General features: G+C 46.6%; 1 protein-coding gene across 8 annotated transcripts in view; it reads right to left on the reverse strand.

Moving 5' to 3' along the window:
- Positions 1-17,101, reverse strand: part of NAV2 (neuron navigator 2) — a 783,526-nt gene that overhangs the window by 350,694 nt on the left and 415,731 nt on the right. The gene's annotated exons all lie outside the window — the stretch shown is intronic.

Consider the following 17,101-nt stretch of genomic DNA (forward strand, 5'->3'; position numbering starts at 1 on the left):
AAGGACGTCCGTGGAGGGGGCGGGGGCAGACGAGGACAGGCGGCCGAGGAGAAAGCGGTGTGGCCTTTGTTTCCCCTCCTGCCTCCTCCACCTGCCGCAGCCTGCGGACCGGTCCCCTCCACGCTGTGCCTTCCTCTGAGAGTTTGTGTGGCTGGCATCTCTTCACTTTCCTGCTCAACCCTTGGCTTGGGTCCCTTAATCTAGCACTGACTCTTCAAGACTCCCTCGCAATTTTCAGTACCCTGCAAAGGCTCAGGAATCCTTCTGCTCGCCATGGCAAGGTGGCACGCGCCATCCAGACCTCAGGGCTGTATCTGATTCAGGCTGCACTGACATCTTGGGATGGAAATTCTGGTTCTGTCCTGCTGATAGAGAACTCATGCAATTGCTTGATTATGCATTCATTTCAGGACGTCAAAACCGTTCCCAATGAGGGGCGGTGATAAAATCGGTACTGGTCTTCTCAAACTGATCTTTAAAACATGCAATTAGATCAAAATGCTGCCTTACCTCACTACATTTTTCAGGATTTGCTTTCCCTTCAGAGTTGAAAAATCCTAACTGTTTCTGTGAATTGCAGCTTCGTTTCCCAGCCTCTCCCCCTGACTTCTACACTCCAACAACACTGGCCTTCTTTCTTTTTCTCACACATGTGGAAATCCTTCTCACCTCAGAACCTTTGCACCTGATCGTTCCTCTCCTGAGTCCCGGTTTCCCCTAGACCTATCCATGGTCTTATTTTCACATCGCCTTCTCAAAGGGACTTTTGACTTTTCAGGTAGCGACCTTCTCCTTCCCACACTCTCCTACCCCAGGACTGTCATCTTTCCTTCCTCGGTCTACTCACTTTGTGAGTTTAACCCACCTGTATTCTTGTCTGTTTTCTGCCTCGTCCCATTAGATTAGAAACTCCACAAAAGCAGAGACCTTGCCTGTTTTGTTTCCCCAAAGTGCCTGGAACTGTGTTTGGTGCAGAGTGGGAGCTGAAGGAAATGAAAACTGTTGACAACTGACCTTTTCTAAGTTCATGCAACTTCCTCTGCAATGAGGACTGAGCCAGACCCCGGCAGCACAGCCCATGTCCCACATCCTGCTGGAGGCCCTGACCTAGATTGAATGTCTGCAAGGGACCCTTCAATGTATATCTCCACATATATTTCTGGACAGTGAAACACAGACAATCATCTTTGCTCCTCCAGGGAAGGGGCACATCCTAGGGAAACATAGAAAGGGGAGAGCAGGTGGCATTTAAAAAGCATATTCCACATTAAAATATGCTTATGTGTTTGGAAAAATTCTAAAATAACTTTTTTTCCTGAAAACAAATCTGGACAAAAGCTTATTGACCAAGAGAGCAAAACACAAGCTCTCTATTGCAGCTGCTTTAAGCTGGAGTTTCTTGGAGTCCAGAGACCTTCTGGTTGTAAGAAAATATGAGACTGGGTGTTTGTATGTTTTCTGGGGAAGCATCTACCGGTTTATCACATTCTCTAGGATACTTAGAGCATTAAAAAACCATGTGTCTCCAGGAAGCCACTGAATGAGCATTTGGTCCCCAGCCAAAATCTGACTGGTCAAAGATGGAAAACACCACTCACGGTGCAGGGAGGAACTGGTAGGGGTGCCTTTTGAGAGGGCACCTGCCCCAGCTTTAATTAAAGAGAACAAATCCCATGGCCTTGGCTTTTAGATCTCACACCCATCAGACCACAGGTATGCTAGCTTCTTTAGCAAACACTCCTTAATCACCTACCATGATTCACTTGCCCAGCTCTGTGCTGGGTATTGGGAATCAACAGGGGGTGTGTGTGTACACACCCCTACCATGCACATATACATTCTACTGGAAGATGGACACATATATTACTAGTTGCAGTGCAATGTAACAAGTGCTTCAAAAGAGGGCTGTACACGGCTGTATATGGCTGGGCCAGAAAGAAAAAAGTTATGAGCAAGACTGGAAGAAATTCAGGGAGGTGACACTGACCTCCATCTGGAAGGATGAAGGCAGGCTGGAAAGAGAGGAGGCATGCATCCCAAGAAGATAGAATAGCACGTTTCAAGGGCACAAAGGACTGAAAAAGCATGGTAGGTTCTGTGTGGTCAGAATGTGAAGATGCAGTGGCAGGAAGTGGGGCGATGTGTCAGGCTGGAGCAGGCTAGGTCCTTATGAAGGGGACTCTGTGTTTAATTCTTATGAACTGGGAGAGTGATTTGACCAAGTTCCCGTTTTAGGTGGACCTCTATTGAATAGCAGGATGGCTTTGACAAGCTAGAGGCTGGAGGGAGGGAGACCAATTGGAAGGTTATTGAAATCACAGAGGGGAGACAGAATAAGGACCTGAATGAGGAGTGGTGTGTGGAAAAGGAGACTGACGTCACAGCGATCCACAGATGGCCTAAGTGACTGCAAGGGGCAATGGCTGTGCGTTCACCAGGTGTCAGGACCCTGCAGATTTTCAGAGACAGACACGGTGCCTTAAGCCTCCTATCCCTTAGAGAGCTGTTTCTCATTCACCAGGTGCCTCTCCCAGAACTTCTTCTTCTTCCTCCCATTTCTGTGTTCTCCCACCAAAGCCCTTGATATGAATTCAGAGAAAGAGATCAGCCTGTCTGCGTGTGAATCACGTAAGACTAAGCTGGTGGGAGCAAGGCTTGTGAGGGTCTGCCCTGAAGTGGGGTCTGCTTCCTCCCAGCTGTTGGCCTCTTTTTTCAGGCTCTGGCCTTCTGACCTCTCCCCTGGGCCTGACAATTCAGCATTGACCCTCACAGGAGGTGACACTCTCAGCTTAGCCCAGCGCCTTGAGGGTGGCCTCTCTTCCACTCTCACAGTAGCCATGAGGCAGGACTCCAGGTCCCAGTGTCGGGCAACCCGTGGTGGTGCTGAAGCCCGAGAGGCTGAGCTCTGCCCTTTGCCAACAGTGTCCTGTGTTCTAGATCTTTCCATCCCCAGCATCCAAGAGATCCATCTCATACCATCCAGCACTGGCTCATTCCCACATCTGTCTTCCCTCCTCTCTACTCAGAATTGCAGCCCAAGCTTCGGTGGACACATAATACATATCTCATGAATGAAAGTGGGGGCGTCCATCTTGCTCCTCAAGGCAGAATGAGGAGGAAAGAAGAATCCAGAAAGCACAGTTTGAGGTTTAGAGTCTCAGAGACCGGCTTCTCCGTGAACTTTCTTTTCCTCGCCCAAACCTGATGATCTCTCAAGCTCCTTCTCACTCCTAACTCCTGCAAGTCCAGCTCCTGTCTGATAAACCAATTTGTGTCCAGCTGTTAATGGCTTAATGCGTTTCCCAGATAACGGATTTCAGTTTAACAGGGGTCTTCCACTCTTCCAGCCAAAGCAGTGACTAATGGGGTAAAGTTCAGACGCCGTGGAGGCTGGCCCGGGGAGCGGCAGACAACACGGGCTCTCTAGACGGGCCTGAATGTGGGCTGGTGCCTTTCCACCCACACATAAGGCGGACAGTGGGGAGGTGCCAGCTTTTATGTGGTTGGCCCAAGGCTGACAAAGTTTCAACCAGAAGCAGTGTGCACCACAGAGTGAGGGATAAGCTTGTTAGCTAGACATGGGGAGTCCACTGTTCCTCCCCACCCCACCCCCACCAATAACCGACATCAAATAGCAAAGGACCACAGAAAAGCTTAGCATCACCTGTCAAATGAAAATTGTAGCCATATTAGCAGCTATTTATTAAGCATGGCACAGATCAACTTCCACTTACTTATTCATCACAGCCCTGCTAAGAAAGGTCAGAGAGGGAGAGTGATTGACTCTATTCAACCAACTCAGACACCCCCAGACAGGTCAGTCTGCCTGACCCCCTATCTCTGCAATGTCTGTGTTATTGTCAAACTACATACAGGAAATGAAAGCCCAGAAATGCCATCCCTGGGATAATGAAGAGGACTTGTGAGCAGAAATTTTTGCCAGGGGCTCTCAGGCTTATTTGAAGACTGTACCACTCTGGGAAGGGCCCTATGATCTTGGCTATGGGGAAAGAAGGTGTATAAAAATTAAAATAAAAGGTTTGAGGAAGTACTCAGCTGGCAGGCTTTCCAGACTTGAGCACCCAATTTTAGAAAAGCACTAATCCTTCCTGAAGAAACAAATTCTTGCTGAAAGTCAGGGACAAGGAAGGTCTGAGCACGGGAGGTCCGGTCTCCCCTCTGCCAGCCTGAGTAACCTGAAGGTCAGCCTGGGAACACGGGGGTCTGCAGGGGGTCTTGCAGAAATGATTGGAGGCTTCGAGAGTAAGCCACATGACTTTCAAGGGGGCAGACACCTTGTCACAGTGACAATCTACAAATGAATGAATGAATACACCCCAGAAAGGGCTGGGCTGGCTGGGCTAGCAAAGGACTTCTCTCCACTCTCGCCTCTGCCCTTTTTTCTTAAGATAGAGAATTATGTAAAGGTATCTCCCAGCATACAAAGTGCCACTGCCTGTCATGTGTTCCATGAACAGGGTTTAATTGGTTGCTTCCTGGCACACCATTTTCTTTCTTTCTTCCGGCCACAGGAGTCAGGTGGTGATAGATGATTTCTGGGTGGAACAGGGTCCCCAGTCACTCCTGCCAACGTCCCGGTGGTCTGTCCATCCTCACCGCCACACCCTTGGCTGGGCTGTTCCCTCAGGTTGCAAGTGCTTGTCCCTCCATTTTCTGCTGGATGATATCCTGAAAGAATGTTGTCCTTTCAGGACCCTGAGCAAGACTAATGCAGTGGGTGAACTTCTCTGAAATCCCTGCCCCATCAGAACATACCCTCCTCTGTGGCCCCCAGTAGTCTATTTCTATCTTCTTGACAGCCTTTATAAAATAGCCCATCCTCTTTCGGAGTTAGGGTTGGTACATTTTATTTGCTGGTATGGATATTAGTATTGATATTAATATTGTTACCACTAGATCATAAATTGCATAGAAACCCATGCTCTATTTTATTCATCTTTGTACAGGCAGAATAGTGCTTGGCTTATCATTGGTATAATGAAACACAATTGACAAATTCAGAATGTCAGGGCTATAGGGGGCAGAAAGATCATCCAGCTCCCCTTCCCCCTGTCTTCCAGAAGAATCCCTGTATATAACTCCTTCCACTAGAATATGCAAAATGTGTGAAAAATAAGCCCAATCAAATTGGGAGGCCGGAAGCACCAGAGACAGCATCTTGGGCAGACCCTTGGGAAGAAATCAGAAGTCCACTGTTACTCAGACTAAAGAGTCACATGTTTGCTGAGACTCTGGATATCTGATATTTCCTTTTAAAGGTTACTAGAAGGAGAGCTTTTTAAATTCTGCCTTATATTTCTCTATAGTCAACCTAAACCCTGCCGGACATGTAAGGGGCATGGGGTAAAAAATCAGGGTGAACAAATAAGGAAGTAAAGGCCAACTTCAAAGCTCTAGGGCAAGAGGTTTTTGACTTCTACAGGGCAGCCGAACTGGTCCCAGACAGCAGAGGACACCTCTCTGAAGAGTGAGCTTGCTTATCCCTCGTATCCGAGGTTGCCAGGTGCCCCTGGTATTTATTTGCTCTACTCAACACCCGAGGCCTGGGGGCTCCTCCTCCAGCCCCTTCCCCTCCCACCGCCTCAATGAAGCTGATAAAGGGTAGAAACTGCACAATCTTCGGGTGACCTCTGACCCCCTTTTGAAGGGCCTCCACCCAGCCCATCCTCCCTCTAACTCCCACCCTCTGAAGAGCACCGTCTCCAGCTCTGACCCAAAGGAGGTGTCAGGGCGTGGGGACCCAAAGATGTTTTGGGAAGTGACTTAAAGACTTCTTTGGGGCTTATGTAGCCTACTCAGTTGGGCTAGGGGTTCACATAAGGTGAAATAAATGACTTGAGCAAAAAAAAAAAAAAATTTTTTTTTTAAAATTCTGCCACAAAACTGCGGGCACAGAAATATGGATAGCTATTGTCAAAGCACTTAAGAAAGTTCAGTGACTTCTAATTTTTGTCCTCTGTTCTGGTTTTGCATCTAAGTGATTCAGAGAAACAGTTTGGAACAAATCTGCCCTCAGACTCACTGGGGTGTGCTGGGTCGCCGGGTTTTGCTTTGTTTGGTTTTCGGTGGTTGTGGTTTGGTGGGGGAGAGGGTGGTGTGGTTTTGTTTATTTTATTTTCCCTGTGGGATCAGCCCTTTCAATCTGGGCCAGTGCTGGTCACTGGGGATTAAGGTTAGCAATTTAAGAGGCAGTATCTTTCCCAAGGGGCCGTGGTCTACACTTCCTGGGGACTGTTGAGGAACCGAGCGCCTCGCTAATAACTCTGCTCTTGGGAGTGCAACTGATTTTCACGGAAAAGTTACATGATGGAACGATTAAAGGGACACAAATATCCTACAAGTGGGCTAAAAATTATTCCCCAGTGGGGTTTTTTTTTTCCCCTCTTGGAACAAAAACGGTAGGTAAATTGATTCAACTCTTATTAGGCATCCTGATCTCACAGGAGATGGCCACACACACACAGCCGTGTACACTATCCACCAACAGGGCTCCTCCCTCCCCCACCCCCATCCCCAGGAAAGGGTGACCATGATGAAGGCCCTTGAGGACAGGATCGGAGCTGGCACTCTGGATCCAGTACACAGGGTCTGAGATGAGGAAACACAGGAGGAAACAGATGTCTGAGATGCACCAGCTGAGACAGTGTGTGTACACAATCACCCTCTCGTCCAACGTCAACAGAGGACAGCCCGGGAAATCCCAGAACGAGGGCGCTATTGTTTAGCAGAGGAAAACTCTCAGCACCACTAACAACTCCCTTCTGGCTTCTGTATGGGCCCATGAAATTACTCCGGTCATAATTACTGCTGCTGTTGATCAAAGGGCCTCGGCAGTTGCGGCCATTTCTCAGATCCTAGACTAAGAGTAGAGAGGTACTTTCAAGCCAGCTCCCTTTCACAGCTTTGTCTCTGGTCTTGCCCCAGTCAAATGTGAACATCGAGAACACGAGGTGACCTGGTATTATGTTTATCAAAGCACTTTCTCACCAGTTACCAAGGGAACGATTTTTAGAACGATTTATGAACTATGTTGGATGGCTGGCATGATTTTCCAAGGGGACACTGAGACAAAAAGGGGTTAAGTCAACTGTCCAAAGTTACACAGCTGTTTAATGAGAGGGCCAAGCTAGGACTTAGATCTTATTGGCTGCTATCCAAATCCACTCTCATGGGTTCTCAAGACAAGTGGACTTTACGTAATAAGAGTACTATTAACAAAAGCAATAGCAGTAATAATAATTGATGCTTTCACCAGTGAATTTCTATGTGTCAGGTACCATTCTGAGAACTCTGCACTCTAAAAACTCATGTGAAACCTTATGAAATAGATTTGAAAATTACAGAGGGGGAGTCAGGATAGAAAAGTGAAATAACTCACCCAAGGTCACAGAACCGGCAACAGACATCTCTTGGAATTAAACTCTGTTAAGATGCAGAATCTACACTCTTAACCTGTGCTGTCCCATCTCTCTTTGTGGCAACATCATAATATAATGTGAGCCTAACATGAAAAAATACTATAAATGTGGTCCCTAAAGGGTTTTGATAAAATAGGTACCATTCCCATTTAGTGGGGTTTTGTTTTGGTTTTTGGCTTATTTTCACTTGGTTTTTATGATTGTTGTTACTACAAATAAAATTCCATCAAATGCACCAAATTCTTTCTCAGATCATGCAATGGTAGGTCATTTTTCAATAGCTCTGTGACCTGGGGCAAGTTATAAATCTCTCTGTCTCCTCTTCTATAAAATGGGTATGATTTTATTTACCTCTCAGAGTTGTTTTGAAAATCAGGTGGGATACTATGTATGAAGGCACCCAGAAGCAATAAATTCCTAGAACTAGTTTCCCAAAATTGATAGTAAGCAAAGTTTACTTTGTTCAATAATTTGCACATGTCTCTTAACTGCAGGACTCCTAGGAGGCTTAAATATGCTAGTGAGCATCCTGGAGCTCAAGTAGGAATCCAGAAATGGAGCACTTCCCAAAGTTGACTATAGAACTCTTTGGAGGAAGCATTTCTCCAGCTATAATTCCAAGTAACACACTTCACGATTTGTCTCCCACAGAGTGGAATCTGGCATGTGTTTCCTCAGAGGATCCCTTTCTTCAGCAACATTCAGAACAGCTCCAGGCCATCTGAAGTCACCCCTAGATTCTCTCACTTTGAGATTTTGCAGCAAGAGGCTTAAGTCTGCACTTCAATTATTATAACTATCAGTTATATCTTTATAACAGGATATGAGTTACAAGTAAGAGGGGCTCTGGGACTCTAACAGAAAAGAGTCAAGAGACCTTAGATGATCCCATTCTAATTCTTATGTCCTACATGAAAGCTGGCTCCTCCTGCAGAATCACCCCAAGGACTAGTCACTCAGAATGTGTGGCTGGCCCCTGACATAAAACCAAGATTTGAAGGCTGGCCCCACTGCTGATGAATCCCCATCCTTCTAGGACGCACAGAGTATATGGGGGAAGCATAACATGGGACGAGCCCAACACATGGGGTGCAGTTGGAGGAGAATGCATGCCTTTCTCTGCTCTGACACCACTATCCCATGAAGGTGGAGATGGGGTGTCTAAAATCCCCACTTGCCTACTTGGCATGTCCCCAACACTGTCTAAGCTAATCACCATCTTCCATCCTCACAATAACTCTTTGAAAGTGGTACCATCAACATTTTACAGAGCTAGTAACAGAAGCACAGTGATGTTGGGTAAATTGCCAATCATCATATAGCTCATAAATAGTGTAACTGGGATTCCAACATGGGTTTGCCTGAATCCATAGCCTTGGACCTAAGGTTTCAGGCCTTCTAGGTTGTCCAGAGCAGTGATCCTCAAAGAGTGACTTTCAGACAAGCATCATCATCAATGCCTGGATACTTTTTAGATATGCCAATTTCTGGGTACCATGCCAGGTCTACTGAACGAGAAACTCTGGTTGTTGCTGTGGTTTAGTTACTCAGTCATGTCTGACACTTTGCAACCCCATGGACTGCAGCACACCAGGCTCCCCTGTCCTTCATCATCTCCTGGAGCTTGCTCAAATTCATGTCCATTAAGTCGGTGATGCCATCCAACCATCTCATCCTCTGTCATCCCCTTCTCCTCCTGCCTTCAATCTTTCCCGGCATCAGGGTCTTTTCCAATGACTCGAATCTTTGCATCAGGCGGCCAAAGTATTAGAGCTTCAGCTTCAGCATCAGTCCTTCCAATGACAGCAATCTGTGTTTTTTACAAGCCCTGAAGTTCATTCTGAGGCCCACTAATGATTGAGAACCATTGCTCCAGGGGCAAGTACTTTGTACCAGGTGATGGCATCATATTACCTGAGAAAGGTAATACAGCCAGCCAGAATGATTCACTATCTAGTAGTGTCACCCAGCAACAAGCAGGGTGCATTAGGTCAGGGCTGAGGGGTTAGTAGTTATTGTGGGGAGGAAAATAGTGAGCTTGGTGGTCCTGGGGCACTAAGGCCAAGATAGAATGGGGAGGGAGAGCTGAGGTCCAGCTTGAGGGCAGGAAAAGGCCAGGGCAGCCAGACCTGTGAATATGCCACCACTCCCATCCCATTCCATCCCATTTCCCACCTTCCCTCTTCTCACAACCACAGACTCTCAGGGCAGTGCAGTCCTCAAGGATTCTGGAGTTCTCATCCTACCAGAGCCTCTGCTTGAACTGCCTGTAGTGATGGAGTGCTCACTGCCCGCAGGGTGGTTCTTCTCCCTTCTGGAAGCATCTGCCTGTTACATTATGCTTGCCTTCTATGAGGTTCCTGCGTGTTTCCTTATACTAGTCCCTGCCTCTCCTTCCTCAACTCCACAGGGGCCATTCCAAACTCACCTGCCTCCAGGCAGCCCCTTCAAATGTTTGACAAGCCCAGGCTTCCTGGGTCCTCTCTGGTCTAGGACTAAGGCCACGGCTCTTTCAAGAATTCCTCTTATACCTGTTTTCATGTCCTTTCACCACCCTGGGCCACCTGAAAAGGCTTGCACCCGGAAGCTCTTATCTGCCACTTCCTGTTGGCTGAACTCACCAACCTCCACCACACGGAGTAATACCAGGCTCTCTGAGCAAAGAGCCCTGCCCCACAGTGGCGCCTTCCCGTGCTGTGGTGTCCTGCAATGGGGCTGCCCAGTCCCCTTCCTGATGGAGGGCCCGAGGGGAGGGAGTGCTGACTGCTTTTCCTTCTCTTCTTCCTGCTGAGAACATGGAAAACGACAGCCCTGCCCTTCAGAGATTGCCTCCATTCTGCTTTCTCAAGGAAATGTTTTTCCGAGACTCACTCCATGTGCGAGGAGGGAGGCTCACCAGTGAGAAAGTTCTGCCCCACTCACCTGCCCCTTGCCTCCCATAACCTGGAGGAGCTCATGTTTCCTGCACCTCTCCACTGTCCCAAGACTGGGGGGATATAGCAGCCTGTTGGAACCCTCGGCTGTCGGAGTTGGTAGACATCAGGCTATGTCAAGGCCCCACAGCCTCTCTGCAGTTAGCAGGGATTGAACCCTTCTGCAGAGATGAGATAGTGGTGAATTGGTCTTCTCTGGACAGACTGTGGTTATCTTCTCCTAGGAAGCCAAGGCAGAGGCTGGACCGGCAGCCTGGAGATCGGGGCTCAAGGCCCCCGTAGTCCCAGGGCATCCTCCAGAAACAAACTGCTTAAATTCAGACTTTGGTCCACCCTGGCTAGCTGTGTGACCTGGGGCAAGTTATTTAACTTCTTGTGAGGCCTATGATCTCATCTGCTCATGGGGACATATATATGGAGCGCCCTCTTTCAAGGTTGCTGTTGAAGACCACATGTGACACGCATATGAACACTGGGCATGGTGCCTGGCACATGGTCAGTGCTCACTGGATGTTTCTTGTTTCTATTGGTATTAATATTTCACACAACTTGATTAGGGATCAAGTTACACATAACTAGAGCCTTTTTAACTTTGCGAAGACTTTCTTAATTCCTTGGTGATCCTAATAACTCAATGAGATGACGATGTCAAGACTTACCGCTACCACTGTACAAGTGAAAACACCAAAGGCCAGAAGAGTCAGGTAACTAGTCCAAAGTCACACAGCAGACCAGTCATCAGATCCCAAACTATCTGACCTGCTTCCAGCTCCTGAGGCATGGCTGTGATGGACAGTCTGATTTGTAATACCATTGCAATTTCCCCCATGTTCTACACCTGTCTTATTTTCTAAAATCAAGAGCTAGACTCTTGATCTTGGACATAAAATTCTATAATCTCGACAATAAACAGGCTCCCCTGTCCTATACTCCCCAGTTTCTATCCTAAGGGGCATCCAAGGAAGAGATTCCTATATCTTTTCACTTCCCGACTTGGCTCCTGGGGCAGGGGTGGGTTTGAGTGGTGATTGAGTCCGTTTACAGCCAATCCCACTGCTTGATCCAAGGCTCGCTGTCTGACCCTGAGCCAGAGCTTGAGGATGTTGGCACCAAGTTGCCTGGGGGTCCTCCACAGGACCACTTATGCAGCATCCCATCCACCCCCCGGGTGGAAGGGGCCCAGCCTCTCTTCTGCAATGACATCTGGACTGGAACAAGGCCTGGAACAAGGCCAGGTAGGGGTGGAGGTGGGAGAAGGGTATCCCTGCCTGCTCTAGATGTACCCCTCTCACTTGCCAATCCCAAGGGACCCCTTGGAGGAGGTTTTGGGGTGTTTGTGCCTAGGGCTGGGAGTCACTATGTTCTATTCAGTGGCTCCAGAAATACTAGATCTTTCCACCATGTCCCATCTGGGCCTGATAAGCACCATCTCTTCAATGTCTCTGCTAACTGGATCGAAGGCTGGCTTAGCTGTATATTCCAGGGAGGGACAGTTTATCTCAGTGCTCTTCCTGTGGCTCCAAGAGATGCTTCTCTCCATCCTCAAGAGACATCAGGAATCGGCTCCACTGAGCACTTATCAGCCACGGATGCTCCAGTGACATCAGCTTCCTGAGAGCTGGACAGTTCCCCTCACTTCAGAGCCCGGCTTCGCTCCCCTCCTCCCACTGCTCCTCCCCTGTTCACACTTGGATTCACGTTCAGACCCCACGGCACAGAGAGCTGGCTTCTCACAGTCCTCGCTGTCACCCAGAGCACAGCGTGGTGTCTTCACCTGACCTGTCTTCACTAGCCAAAGCCCACAGGGCTGAGTGGTTATAAAGAAGGGCCGCCTTGCTGTGCATGAAGGATATTACAGGGGCTGAAAACTATCTGGCAACAGAACTTTTTTTTTTACATTTATTAACTTATCCAGCAAATAATTTTTGAATGACCACTAAGCACCAGGTTCTTTTCTGGGTGTTGGCAAGAGAGTGCGGAGCAAGACAGACAGCCTGTCATCGAGGTGCTGACATTCTGCAGGGGCAGAACTGACAAAGGGGTGAATGTATAGGACGTGATACAAAAAATGGGTCCAGCCGGTTGAGGGGCAGAGTGCCTGCGGGGGAGGGGCAAGTGCCAAGGAGACACCTGCCGGCAGGGACTTGAACAAAGGAAGGAAGTGAGCCATGAAGTGACTTGAGGAAACGGGGCTGGAGCGTGCCCGGCCCCTAGCAGAAGGTGGTGGTTGTGCTCACAGACAGCCTGCAGGCCACTGAGGCTACAGCACAGTGAGCAAGGCAGAGGTGAGAGGTGGGTGAGATTCAATTACACACACAAACACACACACACACATTCTTTCCCAGATTCTTTTCCATTATACATTAATACAAGATATTGAATATAGTTTCCTATGCTATACAGTGGGTCCTTGTTTATCTATTTTATGTATAGTAGTGTTCATCTGTTAACCCCAAGTACCTAATTCATTACCCTCCCTCACCTTTCTCTTTGGTAACCGTAACTGAAGATGTGGTATACATATACAATGGAATACAACTCAGTCATTAAAGAAAAAAAAAATGAAATAGTGCCATTTGCAGCAACATGCGTGGGCCTAGACAGTATCATAGTAAGCAAAGTAAGTCAGACAAAGGCAAATATCATATGATATCACTTATATGTGGAATCTGAAAAAAAAATAAAAGGCCTAAAGGAACTCATTTACAAAACAGAAATAGGCTCACAGACATAGGAAACCGTTACAACATTTGTAAAGAGTTAGGAGGAGGAGGAGACAGATGGAGAGAGAAACAGACAGAAAGATGAAGGCAAGGAAGAAGGAGGTGATTTTGTGACAGAGCCTATGTGGCCCACAAAGCCTAAACCAGCTTCTGTCTGGAGCTTTGCAGAAGTTTCATTATCCCCTCAGACTGAGATCTGAAGGCCACTAAGCGGTTTGGGCTTCATTTCCAGTACTATGGGGAGTCACCGGGCAGGGGGTGCCGGGGGCCCTGCACAAGCAAATGGGACACCCTGAGGTCTGCTTGTCAGCGCTTCCTCCAGCCCCACCGCAGGAAAACCCAAAAAAGGGCTCTGGGCGCTGCCACCACACCCACCCGGAGTGAGGACGGTGGCTGTGTCTGCGATGCTCCTGGGGGCTGTGGTGAGGGTTCGGCCTGGGGGGAGTTTTTGTTTTATTCTTATTGGAGTAGAGCTGATTTACAGCGTTGAGCTATTTTCACGTGTATAGTAAAGTGAATCTGATATACATATAAGTATATCCACGCTTCCTCAGATTCTTCTCCCAGGTAGGTCATTACGGAGTATTGACTAGAGTTCCCTGTGCTACCCAGCAGGTTCCTATTAGTTGCCTATTTTGTGTATAGTAGTGTGTATATGTCAACACCAATTTCCCAATTTATCCCTCCCCACCTTACTTCCTGGGGCCTGGAGAAGGAATAGGCTACCCACTGCTGTATTCATGGCCTTCCCTGGTGGTTCAGATGGTAAAGAATCCACCTGCAATGCAGGAGACCTGGGTTCAATTCCTGGGTTGGGAAGATCCCCTGGAGGAAGGCATGGCAACCCACTCCAGTTTTCTTGCCTGGAGTGTCTTCATGGACAGAGGAGCCTGTCAGGCTGTAGTCCATGGCCTCACAAGGAATTGGACACAACTGAAGCGACTCAGCACATCACAGCACCTTACTCTCTGGTAAGTGTAAGTTATTTTCTACATCTGCAACTCTCTTTCCACTTTGCAGATAAGTTCATTTTTAGATTTCACATATAAGCAATATCATGTGATATTTGTCTTTCTCTGTCTGACTTACCCCACTCAGTACGGCAATCTCTAGGTTCATCCATGTTGCTGCAAATGGCATTATTTCATTCTTTTTTACGGCTGAGTAATATTCCATTGTGCATATGTACCACATCTTCCTTATCTACTTCTCTGTGGATGGACATTCAGGTTGCTTGCATGTCCTAGCTATTGTAAATAGTGCTGCAAAGAACATTGGGATGCCCGTATCTTTTTGAATTAAGGTTTTCTCCCAGGGTATGCCCAGGAGTGGGATCACTGTATCATATGGTAGCTTTATTTTTCATTTTTAAAGGAATCTCCATACTGTTCTCCATAATGTCTTATATCAATTTACATTCCCAGCAACAGTGTAGGAGAAGGGTTCAGTTTGGAAACATAATTTGTGTCATCAATTGAATATGAGATGTAAGGGAAAGAGAGGCATGAAGGATGACTCAGGCTTTTAGCTTGAGCAACTGGACAAATGTTGGTTTCATTTACTGACATACAGAAGGAAAGCAGTTGGTAAGACAGGTGTGAGAAATCCAAAGTTCAGGTTTGGCTATGATCAGTTTAAGATGATGATCAGAAATCAAAGTGGAGATACATATAAACACTGTCTAGTTGCCAAGTCATGTCTGACTCTTTGAGACCCCATGGACTGTAGCCCGCCGGGCTCCTATGTCCATGGGATTCTCCAGGTAGGAATATTGGAGCAGGTTGCCATTTCCTTCTCCAGGGCATCTTCCCTACCCAGGGATCAAACTTGAGTCTCCTGCATTGACAGGCAGATTCTTTACCACTGAGCCACTGGGGAAGCCATACATGGACAAAATATATACAATGTCATTTTCTTATACCAAGATAATAAATGCTATGTATGACTTCTTTAAATTTACATAGTGCTACAGCATATTAATACCCTGCGAACTTCAAAAAACCAAATACATTTACAGTAGTATTGTTGATCACCAAAATGAAGGGGAAGGAGACTTTACAACTGCTAAGAATGTGCAAGCGTCCTATGAAGGCAATATTGATCCAGATGATCATTTAGTATCTGCCATCTCAAATGCCTCAGTTCTGGAATGCCTGTTGTGACAAATGTCACATAAAATGTAAAAAATGATGATGTTACCAATGTAGTTGGAAAAAAGAATATACTAAAGACTTTTGTGTGAAATAAGATAGTCACGCACATAACAATCTACAAGGAAAGTGTTCTCCATTTGTCTCTCATTGATGAAAAAAGTCAAAGTGAAAAGTGAAGTTCCTCAGTCGTGTCTGACTCTTTGCGACCCCATGGACTGTAGCCCACCAGGCTCCTCTGTCCATGAAATTCTCCAGGCCAGAATACTGGTGTGGGTTGTCATACCCTCTTCCAGGGGATCTTTCCAACCCAGGAATTGAACCCAGGTCTTACTGAATTGTAGGCAGACTCTCTACCATGTGAGCCACCAGGAAATCCCTAATTGACTGAGAAAACGGAGCCTTAAAGAGTTAAACAGTTTCTTTGGAGTTAGTTGTACATGGAGTTCAGCGGTGGTAGAGCTGGGACACAAAGTCAGGAGTCCAAGTTCCTCACCCCACATCCACTAAACTGAACACAGCCGTGACTGCTCAGGAGGGCGCTCTTCCTTTTCTGGTGTTTGTGTCTGGGCATTTTCATTCGGATGACAGCAAGGACAAACTGAGTTCCTGATTTGATTCTCTAGTCCAGATCTAATAAAATATTCTTGTTTTCTACCTCTCAACTTATTAAAATTGAAAATGTATATTTTTTCATTATAATACTTTTTCTTATACTTTTTAACTGATGAAAATGATACATGCTTATTAATTAAAATTGAAAATACAGAAAAATAAAGAAGGAGAAAAAATAAGAAGAGTGCCCAACATTTAAATATACTCATGATTGAATATTCTGGAGCTTTTTAAAGGCTGCATACACATTATCTGCTAACTTCTGGGGTTCAGAAATGTGGGCTCAGAAAGTAAAAAGGGCCTGAGAAGAGTCAACAAAGTAGATGGTAAAGGCTCCAGGTAATAAATGATAAAAAAAAAGACTGACATTTTTTAATACAACACAAAGATGTGTGTCAAGAATTATGCGAAGTGCTTGCGGTGCACGACCTTGGCTAATTCTCACACCATTTTACAGCAGAGGAAACTGAGGTTTCCATCCCTCTTAAGCAGCAGAACTGAGACTTTAACCCAGAGCAGATGCTCTTCAGTCTTATGTTATTCTATTCTAGAGAACAGTGATGATCCACCATGAGGTGAGCGGGTGCTCAGTAAATAGTTCTTAAACAAATAAATCAAAACCAAGGAATCTGATAAATTCAGAATGAAACTAAAGGAGAGGAAGATAGCGTGAGTGGGGGCAACCCAGGATAGACTGATTCATGCATTTAGTAAATATTTCCTGAGCATCTGTTAAGTGCTAGGCGCTGAGTCAGACACCAGGGACCAGCAGTGAAGGTAACAGACCAAAACCTGAGCTCAAGGTGCTCACTCTTCTGTGACTGGATCACTGTGGGTGGTTAGATCTGGGAGCCACTCAGCATGGCTTGCCCTCAGGTCCTAGAGGTCTACTTTGTTTCACTCTGATACAGAGTCACCTTGCATCAACCAACTTCTAAAAAGTAAAGAACTACAGGAATGGAAAAATCTAATTATGGAGCATTTCTATTTTATTCTGGGGAAGGAAATGGCAGCCCACTCTAGTATTCTTGCCTGGAAAATCCCATGGACAGAGGAGCCTATTAGGCTACAGTCCATGGGGTTGCAAAGAGTCGGACATGACTGAGCGACTTCACTTTCACTTTCTATTTTATTCTTCAGACTAAACACTGCCTAAGTTGTCCTTCATTGTCATGTCTCATTAGCTCTATTTCTGCTCAATTTCCAATCAGATCCACTAACTGGAATTTTTAACCTGAGGC

The sequence above is a fragment of the Odocoileus virginianus genome, chromosome 28 (genome assembly GCF_023699985.2).
Source record: "Odocoileus virginianus isolate 20LAN1187 ecotype Illinois chromosome 28, Ovbor_1.2, whole genome shotgun sequence".
NCBI lineage: Eukaryota > Metazoa > Chordata > Mammalia > Artiodactyla > Cervidae > Odocoileus > Odocoileus virginianus.